Consider the following 11,795-nt stretch of genomic DNA (forward strand, 5'->3'; position numbering starts at 1 on the left):
CCCCCCTTTCACTCCCACTCCTAACCCCCTTTCTTAGCAGCCTCCATCTTTTAGCTCTTCACCCTCTCCGCCACAGCAGCAGGCCGGGCAAATACGCACCCCGAGCAGCGGTAAATACAGGCAGCACTTCACAAACAAGGCCTGATTACAATGACAAAGGCCGCCACACTTTAGGGAGGAGCTTGGAGCAATTTGGAGGCTGCGGGGGCCATTGAGCGAGTGGCATACTTAATGGGCTTTGTGCGCCAGAAGAAAAGGGTCTGAGCTTCTGGGCCCAGCTGTCACCGCAGAAAATATCAGACTGACACAGCACCCGACGCTCTCTGGCTTGCTCTCTTTTCTTCTTCTCCCCATCACCTCCCCCCCCCCCCCCACCCAATCCCTCTTTCTCTCCCTCTTCTCTTCTCTTTGCCCTTTTTTTCTCCAGTTAGTGCGCACAAAAAAGTGAAAGCTGGAGAAGGGAGAGAAAAAAAGCTATGAGAACTCCCTCTCTTGATCTTGCACACAAGCGAGCAAGCAAACATGGTTTCTGTCTCTCTCCCTCTCTCTCTCACACACACACACACGCACACACACACACACAAATCAAATGCACAGTAGGCTGACTCTGCAGCAATTACTCAAACCCTAAACCCAGAGGGATAAATGACATTATTACATTTCTCTACTTAATTACGTATGTGGATAGTTACTAAGCGTTAGCCATCATGCATGCATAATGCAGTAAGATATAGTTTTTTTTGCTTCATAAAGCATCCTTTCATAACCAAATATATGGCAGCATAAAAACAAATTAGTGCATGTGATGGGTTTTAAAAGAAAGTTGCAAATATATGATGGCAGATCCTCACAAAACAAGAAATGAAAAAAAAAACTGAAACATTTAGTGGATTTCCAGCAGTGCCAAACAAGAGTTTATTTTGTGGAAACGATAATGGGCTTGGCGCAAAAACAAAGACTTTCAGAGATCCTCTGAAGCAGCGCGCTCTCTCTCTCCTGGTTCCGCTTTTCAGAATCCTCGTACGCAGGGAAGCGCTCGCACTCCAGATCCGACTGTATTACACCAGCTCTGTGACTTATGGCACTGTAACCCCGAGCATAATATACACACCCACGCACACGCACGGAGAAGAAGGAGAAGAAGGAGAAGAAGAAGTGGAAAAAAAGAGCCAGCAATCACACACTGGGGGCGAATGCGCATAAACACGTGTGCACGGTCGCACAACGCTGCATTATTGAAACACAGCACACAAAGCCAGAGTTGGATGTTGTTTCACCTAATCTCGTTGATACCACTGTGGTGCTGCTAAGCTCCAGAAAATCAGCTTAGCAGATGTCCTAAAGTGTAGGTGGCTTGTTTCATAAGGCAAGAGAAGATGCACGGAGACGAGGGGAACGAAAGGAGCGTGGGGGCAGGGCAAAAAGATTTGGAACTGCTCCCTGAGTTCAACTCAATCCCCTTTTTACTTCAGTCTGCCAGGCACAGTTGTTAAAGCGAACCAAAAGATGCTCCCCCCGCCCCCCTCCATCTTGATCGTCCCCTGCGGCCCCTCACTTCAGAGCACTCCCTCTAAATATGTGTGTCTCTGTGTGTTGTCTTTATTCAGCCAGTGAAGTTGTCTTATTTCTGATAATGAAGGTGATAATGACTGTAATGAGGACCTTTTATTTTTCTTTTTTTTGCACATGCTACTTTCACTTCAAGCTCCAACCTGTCCTCAGATGTCAGCTGATTACATTCACAACCGAAACAAGCTGTCGCCCGCACACTCATGTAGCCGCATGCATTATCGCCACAAGTGAGACATCTGTATGCAAATGCCATTATGTGGACGGTGAGGGGGCTCGACGTGGGCCGGCGGTGAGTGATGTTATGATAGTGAAGGAGGGACTGGAGAGGGCCGGCCTATGGAGGAGCAAGCATGTCAACAGTACGGCGTCCTCAATCACTTATTCCTCCTCCGGTTTCAGAGATGGTTGCCATGTTGGTTGACAGTCCAGCAGAATCACACGCAGACTGTTTTGTTTTTTTCTTTTTTCAGCCCGATCAATTAACAAAACCTTTAATCTTCTGAGATACTTCCATGTTAACGTGAAAAAGGTCAATGACCTTGTTATTCTGCCTCAGTCAATGTGCTCAATTCTTCCCCACAATCATGTGGCATATCAGTGTCATTATATTGTTCAATAATTATAGTCTTTAGGTGTTTCACTGGGTTGAAGGAATATTAAATACATTCCCATTTTTGTTTGCATATATTGTGAGCAAAAAAATGCTCACAATACATGATAAGTATACATTTCTCAAAGCTAAGGATTTCAGTTTTGTGTCTTCATGGACAGAATAAAGGTTCACTAATAACAGATTATATTTTCAAGAATCTGTTAAATTCAAGTTAAAATAGCTACTTTTGTTCCAAATGACCTATTTTATGTTTGACCAACTATGGATGCTGGGTAATTAATCAGAGATGATTAAATCCAGTCAGACCTCTTAAAGAAAGTAAAATAACTCTTCAGTTCAGCACTCAAGGCTCAATCAAGACGTCAACGTTAGCATTATCAGCCGCTAACGGCTAGTCAGTCATGATATTTATGCAGTTCTTACAATTCATTCTGACCTTTTCTGTTGCAGTTTTCTTTTTAATTAAAAAAATGCTCGCAAAAAGCACAACTAAAAAATGTTGGAGGGATAATTTGGTGCTTGTGTAGCTAAGTGTTGTTAGCCAGTACGATGAATAGTCTGCAAGATGTGACTTAATACCAATCGATCAGGGCAACTCAGGTACTTTTTTTTATTTCCTTCTTCAAAAGTGTCTCAAACAAAAATATAATCAAGATTAAAACACCAACCTTCACACCCAGGACTTACTACAGTGGTTTATGTTTTCTTCACCAGTTCAAGTCACAAGCTAAAAGCAACTGGATGAAGCTTTAGGAGACAAACTTGACTTGGACTACAAATATTGTAGCACTTTAACATGTTGTGGCGTGAGTTTTAATTGCTTTTCCCATTAGGTAAAGTAAGGCAATTTCATTTAGATAGCACATTTTCAGCAACAAGGCAATTCAAAGTGCAAACTACAGGATGAAGTACACCATCATTATTTCACCTCAGGACCGATCACAGAACCATCAGGATGTGTCTGCTTTCAATGGCTGCCTAGTGAAAGACTGGGACAGCTCAGCACAGGTGGTCCCAAGTTCTGTCCTCTTTCATCCAGTCAACCATTATTTAACCAGGATAAAACTCATTGAGATTAAACATCTCTTTTACAAGAGAGTCCTGACAAAAAAAAAAAAAAAGAGCATCCTTGCCTGGGACCTATGAAGATGCCATCCTGCAACGTTTGCCTGCATCCCTGATCCAACACACCTGAATCAAATTACTGAATTCTCTCACCTGCACTCATTCAGCTCTGTAGAGGCCTGGTACTGAGCCATTAATTTGATTCAGGTGTTTTTGGTGACAGGATGCATCTAAAAGTTGCAGAACTCCAAAGGCCTAGAGGGCCCCGTGCCTCCCGTGGCCTAGAAAAATATCTGTGATCCATGTTCTGCAAATTCCTTTTATCTCAGCCCAAACCAAGACAATCTGCAAACTCTAGTCTCTGTAAGAAACTTAGCAAACATCCTCATTAGATCCGCTTCCCTGGAGGTGCGTAGGATTTTTCCATGGAGGGCTGTGGGCGCGCAGACTCTACGACAAACCCTTACAGACTGTTAACACTTCATCCTTTTCTTAGCATCTCAGGGTCCTTTGTAGCATTTCAGTCAATTGTGAAGAAACTTTTGCTATGATGACACAATCACTGATTACTATGTTTTATGAATACAACAAAAGGTACAGAAAAGATCTGGGTTCGCATCCTGGTCTGAGGTCTTTCTGCTGGGAGTTTGCATGTCCTCCTGGTGCATGCTTGGGTTGTCTCTGGGTTGTCTGGGACTTTTAGGTGACCTGCTCTCTCTGAACTGCCTTTTTAGTTTAAATATTCTTAAAATTAGTGTGCAAAAATACTACTTTAAAATAATGACACAGGAAAGTTTTAAAATGCTACTTTTCTAACTTCCTGCTGAAGCTACCATGCTGTGAAAAGCATTTAATTCTGCTTTTACCTTTTTAACGCTGAACTAATAAGCTGGGCAAATGCAAAATGTAGTTTTCAAAGAAAGACACTCTTCATTGGATGAAAGAACACATGAAGCCACAGCACCTCAATTCAATTGATGTCCAGAATGTGACTAGGCCACATCAAGACCTTTATTGTTTGGGCAATTCAGAAACTAAATTCTATTAACTGCATTACTGATTCAACATTCCAAGCAGTGATCAAACAATGTGGCTGATCAAAATGAATTCATGATTTTAAAAAATTGGGTATGCACATTTTCACATGATTGGGATAGCTTTTGAGCCTTCTTCCTTTATATATGTGAAATTATTATTAGAAAATGTGTTTTGAATTTACTCAAGTTATCTTTGTCAGATGTCAGCATAAAGCGTGTCAAAAAAAAAAAAGGAAAAACAGAAAAAACCTGTAAGGTGGTAATACTTCACCGTCTCAGTATTGTGTTGCTAATGGTAACTGTAATGTAAACAAGAAGAGGAGATTTATTTTCTCTGGTGTTTGTTCTCTTCTAACTCTACAGCTAAAACGCTTCCTACCACTTTATGTCCCGCTGCTTTGTTTCTGTGTGTAAAGTGTAAAGCTGCTCTTTGCTGCTCTTTGTAATGAACATTCTTGAAGACTGTGATTTGAACAAAAATAAATCATAGTCCAATGTGCATCAACAGAAAAGAAAACCATTTAGTCAAGGTGGGAGGCATAATAATCCTTTCTATTTTATTTCATTTTTTCTTCAAAAATGTTTGATGATACTAAAGTATCTAAATTCAAAACAATGCAAACATTTCTGAACAACTTTACCTTTAAAAAAATCTCTATCGGAATATCAAGTCTGCTGTCTGATTGGTGGTCACACCAAATTAATTTGATTTAGTGCTTTCCTGTTTACTGCGCTTTGCGTAAAGTGACAAATAAAAACTGCTCATGAAATTAGTTTTGAAAGCATTCTTACTACTCACATTGCCTAATCCAAAAGCTCTTCTCTACATTTCATTTATGGACGGACAAAGGCAGCGCCAAAGACTCAATTCATTTAGAAGCTTTCTAAAATAATTGTATATTTTGTGCAAAATCTAATGTCTAGTTATTTTCAATACACACCCACACATGCACATGTACACACACACACACACACACACACTCACACCCAGGACGCAAGATGGTGGGGAAATAAAGTAAAACACTAATAATTTGTCAGGTAACCAGACAGTGCAGTTGGAGTTTCAAAGATCAATGACAGGTTAAAAATGTCCTTTAGATCTGAAGAAGAACAAGCAAAATGACTGAAAAGCTGGAACTGGTAGTATAAGGTAATGCTGTGGGTTGTTAGAAAAGTGGATCCAGGTGAGCTAAACGCAGGACAGAGAGCAGGTGGCAAACACTGCATGCATCTTATTTATTGGCAAAGATGTCCTGGCCCAACTCCCCATTGTTTACGTTGCACACGATATCTGGTAAGCTTCATCGAGCTGGCAAATGTTAGCAAGTTGGACAAAAATCAGATCCAATCATTTAAAACTTCAACAGAGTCCAAGCCTCCAGTGAGCAACCGTTTCTTAATAGCCGAGGGTCGAGACACTCTGTACGAAGCAAAACGGAGAACGAGGAGCTGCTTTCTACCAGGCTAACTCAAGAATTAAACATGGCTGATTTTCATGTTGAGGAAAGTAGTCTGAATTTTAACAGCCTAAAGTTGTTGTTGTGCTCAAAAGCTCCCCCTACTGGCAGAAACCTGCCAAAACAGTGACAGGATGGGTGGACAAATTCATAAGCCTAAACATGCAACTTAATAGTGACCACAAACTGTTTGGGCTTCAAATGTTTTCCAGAATGTGAACATCTGAAATTGGGGATGAAACTTCTTTTGATACAACTTTCAGTCTTTTGCCACTACATAGTTACCACTAAGGCTCCTTAGTACAGGAGCCATGACTGTTTGGAGAAAGACGTTCTGTTGATGGTCATCAGGGTCCTCTGACTTAATCAAATTATTCTGTTTATTTTAGTGATGTTTGTTTAAGCAGTGCATGTTACAGCAACATGAGGAGTTGTTCAGTATTGACACTTTTCCCATCTCCGTCACTGTTTTAGTTGTGGGGTTCATTTCCAACAGGATACGTTTCATGACCCAATGAAACCTTAAACATACAGACCTGAAGTCAGGCTTACAACTGGAAAACAGTTTCCATGTCGCTTCTGTAGCTGAAAAGGTAGAAAATGGAGCTTTTACCTCCAGAGCTTCTGAAAACATAAAGTCACAGATTATAGAGGGAAATCAGCTTAATGATATGTGTGTGTGTGTTGTTTCAGACGGCATAATGACTTGTCAGAAAACTATTTGTGGAAAAGAAAAAAAAAGGCGTGTAGTGAATGTCTTGTGGTGATCCTCTGTGGTTCATAAAACAAAACAAAGTAAATCTCATATTAACACAGTTTCTTAGACATTAAGCTTCGTCTGTTTACTCTGCACACAGTAATAAAGCCAAACAGAACAAGTATTCAGAGAGAAAAAAAATCCTTGTGATCTTAATTTGAACTCAACATAAGTAGGATATCAGGCTTCCGTTCTCATTGCGTTGTAACTTGAAGCTCAAGTATTGTTATATTTTAGCGCCAGAAGACCAGAAATTGCTAAAATCGTGAACCATTTCTAAATGCCATGTGGCCTTTTTACTGTGCTTCAAAGCAGAATAATCTTTTTTTTTTTTTTGCATACATAAACATTTTGGAAAAACCTCTCGGAAATGGAATATGAATATATGTACATAACTCCCAGCATAAGTACACTGGTTGTTACTGCAGATGGAGAAGGGATTGTTTACTTGACAGATGGGATCAGAAGAGTATGTTTGAATTGAATGAAAAATAAACTAAAGCTTAAAAAAAAGAGGACACAACCAGCTCCTGACATGGCTGCTACTTTCATTAACAGGGCAGTGAGCAGTCAGACCATTGAAGAGTGTTGATTATGAGCAACATGGATCAATCAGTAAACCTCAATAACATCTCTCTCCAAAGGCTCTTCCTGGATATTTACCCAAAATAATTAGCTGCTGCAGCAACTTTTTTTTTTCATAGTGTCTGAACAAAATTAATACGCTAAATGTTTAGCTTAAATTCCAACCATTGTATGAACAGTATTAGTTTGATCCAATTGTTTAAGGCCAGATAACAGGCGGGTGTGAGAAAACTCACTGTAGATGAACTTATAGAGACATTCAGCTGGTGGCAGAGGTTATAAAAGATCTGGAACAGAGTAAGAATGCTGGTCAGAACTGGAGCAGAAGTTATGTCAACATGAACTCTGTCAGAAGTTTTGAGTCTCTGGGTAGGATAAATCCTTTTGGGTCTCTGATCTCTTATAAAACATTCTCCTGACATTCTCGTTCTCACTGGAAAAATCACCAGAAACATTTATATATATTTATATATATTTGCTTCAGGAACTCCCAGCTAGTGGTAGCTCTGTGCCATCACTGCCTCCATCGTGGGGGAACATTGTGTCAGCATGTGTGCTCACTCTTTGATTTTTTCTAACATTTCTCAGTTTCGTACATGGAAATGAATATAACTCTCATAAGTTTTAAGCCTAAACACAACTGAGAAGAACTGCTGCAGCTTAGCTTCTTATTCTTCTATATTGGAGGTGGGATTGATCCTAAATATCAATAATATTGACACCAAGTCAGTATCAGTATCGGATCGATACCGATACATTTTTCCATCGATACTTTAGTTTCAGATTGCCTCTTGAAATTTGATTTCTGTATTGTAGTTTCTCAACTCTAGTGTAAAAAAAATATATATATTTTGTTTTCATTTGCTTTCAAATAATTATTCTTTGCAGTTTGTAGACACCTATAAACTTTTTCTTAATTCTGTTAGCAAAATGATTAAAAGGAAAAACTACAAAAACACCCAAAGGTCAGAAGTTTGATAATATATAAACCTTGAATGATAATATCAGCAGTGATATTGCCGATATATTTATATAGTAGATTTAGTTCTTGTCCAAAACAAACCAAAAATAAATAAATAAAACAAAGACGCCAACAGAAATATGTAGAGTATTAGTTTTAACTCTGTGTCATCCTGGTAATCCAGCCCTGGCTCCATCCCAGCGACAGCAAAGACAGGCAGAGCAACAGAGTTAGGTGGTTGGCAGAGTGACTGTCATGTTGCTGCTTTCCTATAATATGGCAAAGAAAATATCAAACCTTTAAATATAAAGGGATTGTGTTGACCCAGATCAGAGATTACTTTAATCACTTTGTCACAAATACTTTCCCCCTCCTGACCGGGAGATTAACTGAACTCTTCCTTACAGAAGTAATTTCCTGCCAAGGTGAGGGCAAAGAAAATGACTCACAGGATTTAAAGACTCCATTAACAATCTGTAGTGTTTGATTTATTCATATTTGATTGAATATTAGCCGCTGAACAATAGGGAAAAGAACAACCAGAGGTAACTAAGTGAAAATGTTTTTACAGTACATCTTTAAAATGAGAAATGTATGACTTGTTGAACAGGAAAGCTGTTTTTCATATCTTTACTTTTTTTTTCCACTCTAAGCAGGCAATCGTTGAAAGGAGTGTGTGGGGAAGATGTTGTATAGCTGCTAATTAAACTCACCTTCTCTTTATGTTTTCCTTGTTTCTCAGTTAATCGGTTTGTTTTACTGTTTGATTAAGAAAGAAAACTGTATTAGCTTAAACAATGAGTATTATGACCCTGTGTGACATATGCATAGAAAACGTTTTGAATATACAAACTGTGGGCGTTTGCTTTACTTGCATTTGGATGACTCCTTGAATATCTTTGCAGCACTTTATTGCAACAATACGCTTATAGAAATTTTAAATTGAAATGATCAATGTTTGTCAATTCTCACCAAGCGGATTTACATTTTTGTTACTTTTTAGTTATTTTCCAGATTTACATGTATTTTCTTTATTGTGGTATAAACAAGGCATTTCACAGCATTTACTACAGTTTGCTTTTTTGTCACATTTAAATGTTTCAGATCATCAAACAAGCTCTCACATTAGTCAAAGATAACTTCAGTAAGCAGGTTTCATATGATTTCATTTTATAAGGGAAAACATATCCAAACTAACTTAGAGGAATGTGATAAAGCAACACAATACAGATCTACAGCGGGTAGAATATGGACCCCGGAAAAAAGGGGGAAACTGGAGGCAAGGGATCAAAATAAAAAGAATGAAAACACAAAATAGGAATGGAAGAACACAAGGAAGGGAGAAAGGAAGGAAGGGCACAGAGAAGGGAAGGAATAACTTAAAAAGGAAATGAAAAATCCAGACTAGAGGCACAAAGAAAGAAAGGGAAGAAAGTAGGACACAGAAAAGCAAACAAATGAACAGAGTTTGGCTGAATAGAATAGAATAGAATAGAATAGAATAGAATAGAATAGAATAGAATAGAATAGAATAGAGAAGCTACTTCATCCAAAGTGTTTATATTAGATGAAATATTACAACATTGCATCTTAGAAGGTTCAGAAGATTTCTGAATGGTAAACTAAACATTAAAAGATCAAAAAGTAACTCCTGAGAAATAGACAAAGATTGAAGGATAATTATTGAATGTTCTTGTAATAATTTGGGCTTCATGACAAACAGGACAGGTTTGGATTTCTAACCTACAATTGTGCAGGGTCAGAGGTGACCCAAATCTGACCCGCCATAAGTTTCTCTGTGGCCCTCTTAGCTCTAGGGAAAGACATGCAATGTTTAGATATTTTATCAATTAAATCAAAACAGGATTTTTTTTCTGTATACTACCAAATTACATCAAAGAAGTACAATATTATTTATTACCGTCTCAGAAAGCATGTCTGGATCCAGTTGTTTGGTCAACACCAGAATTCGCTTGAGTGTATTCACACCTGCACAAAAAGGTACGGACCATTGGGGGGAAACCAACTGGCCCGTTTAAAGCAGACCAAATGTGTCAGGAGTGAATACACAAAAATTTGCAAAACTCCAAATAAAACTAGAATCCCAGATGTGGGGAAACGCAGGCTAGCAGCAGAAATAAAGAACGCTTTGACCCCATCTACATTCACACTCATCCTGCCTCTCCGTCAGGCTGATGGGTAATTGACGCAGTCACAACACAGATCGGGATGCGGAGTCATGCTGGGTTCGTGGTCTGGCTTCCTGCCCCGGCCCTCTGGCAGCATGCTGAGACACACACACACGCACGCACGCACACACACACACACACACACAGAGAACACTTGCTCGCTGCGCCTATGCACTCAGAAGACGTGAAGAATTCACACTCACACTCCACACACACTCATTACCAACATATATAAAGTCGTTATGTGAGTGTGCACGATCGCCCAGACTGATGGAGATGGAGACGAAAGGCGCAGGGAGGCCACCTGGGGCAGATCATCCATTTACCCTGATGAAGCTGAAAAACATCCTGAAGAGACAGAAGGACCCAAAGTGTCTCATTTAATAAGAGGCTGATTGACGGTGTTACTGCCTGCTCACCTGACGCTGCTCCAACTTTTCATTTTCTCCCTAAACAGCAGCGTTTAGATCGAACGCTGACATTATATGAATCTGTTACAAAGTCAGAAAAAAAAATAGGAGTCAAACTTCAAAACACCACAGTAACCACATGGCAACAAACTACTTGTTCTAACCGTCTCCGTCAAAAGTTCTGATACAGTCAGGACTCTGGGTTGTTTTACACAAAAAAAACAACAAAAAAAAAACGTTCATGTTCAAAAGTTCACACAGCCATGTTAAAACGCGAAGAGAAGAACAGAATGAGGCCACTGTATTAGAACTTTGTCCACTGAAAAACAAACGACTGAGTCAGTAGGAGAAAAGATTCAATAACTTACTAATACTTAGCTGGAGCACCTTTTGATTCATTTTCATATCATCAGCTCAGTCATATTCGGCTACTCTGCCATCCAAACGTTCTCCAAACCGATCAGATGGTGAGGATACCTCTGGTCCGGTCCAGGTGACCTACAAACAAACTAGAGTTTGGGCCAAACAGAGCTGGTGTGAATTCACCCAAAGACCTGCACAGGGTGCCCAACAGGTTTTGCTGACATGGTTTTTAATTAGTCAACCCCAGTAACTTGGTGTGACTATGTTGTTTTTTATTAGTAAAATAAAGTTGAGAAAGTGTGTGGAACATCCAATCACTTCAAAAGTGATTCTGTCAACAGGAGGACGATGTACCGTATCTGGTCCTGGGTCCAGGTACAGTAATCCTGTTTTCTCTCTGTCAGGTTTGAAAATGTTAAGTAGAGAAATGGGAACAAATTATGTGTTTGTGACAGTCCGGGTCAACTTGACACTGGGCCAGCCACTGAGTCTAGCCTTTCTGAAGGGTTCATAAATCAGACATCAGGTGACTTGAGAAACAGAAAGCACACAATGCCTGGCTTGAGACTGGGTGGAAAATCAGAAAAAGTCTGAAGGACAAGAAATATTAATCAGGACCATCTGAAAATCCTTGGAAACAACTCTTTAAGAGAGATGATAAACAGCTCAACATCCCTCCACTCTAAACTCCTTCTCTTTCTTTCTTTTCTTGCCTACATGTCCCTCCTTTTGTCTAATATCCTCTATATTCACTTCTTTCCCTCTCCTACCTTTCTCTCCTTATAT

This window comes from Poecilia formosa, unplaced genomic scaffold (genome assembly GCF_000485575.1).
Source record: "Poecilia formosa unplaced genomic scaffold, Poecilia_formosa-5.1.2 Scaffold245, whole genome shotgun sequence".
Classification (NCBI taxonomy): domain Eukaryota; kingdom Metazoa; phylum Chordata; class Actinopteri; order Cyprinodontiformes; family Poeciliidae; genus Poecilia; species Poecilia formosa.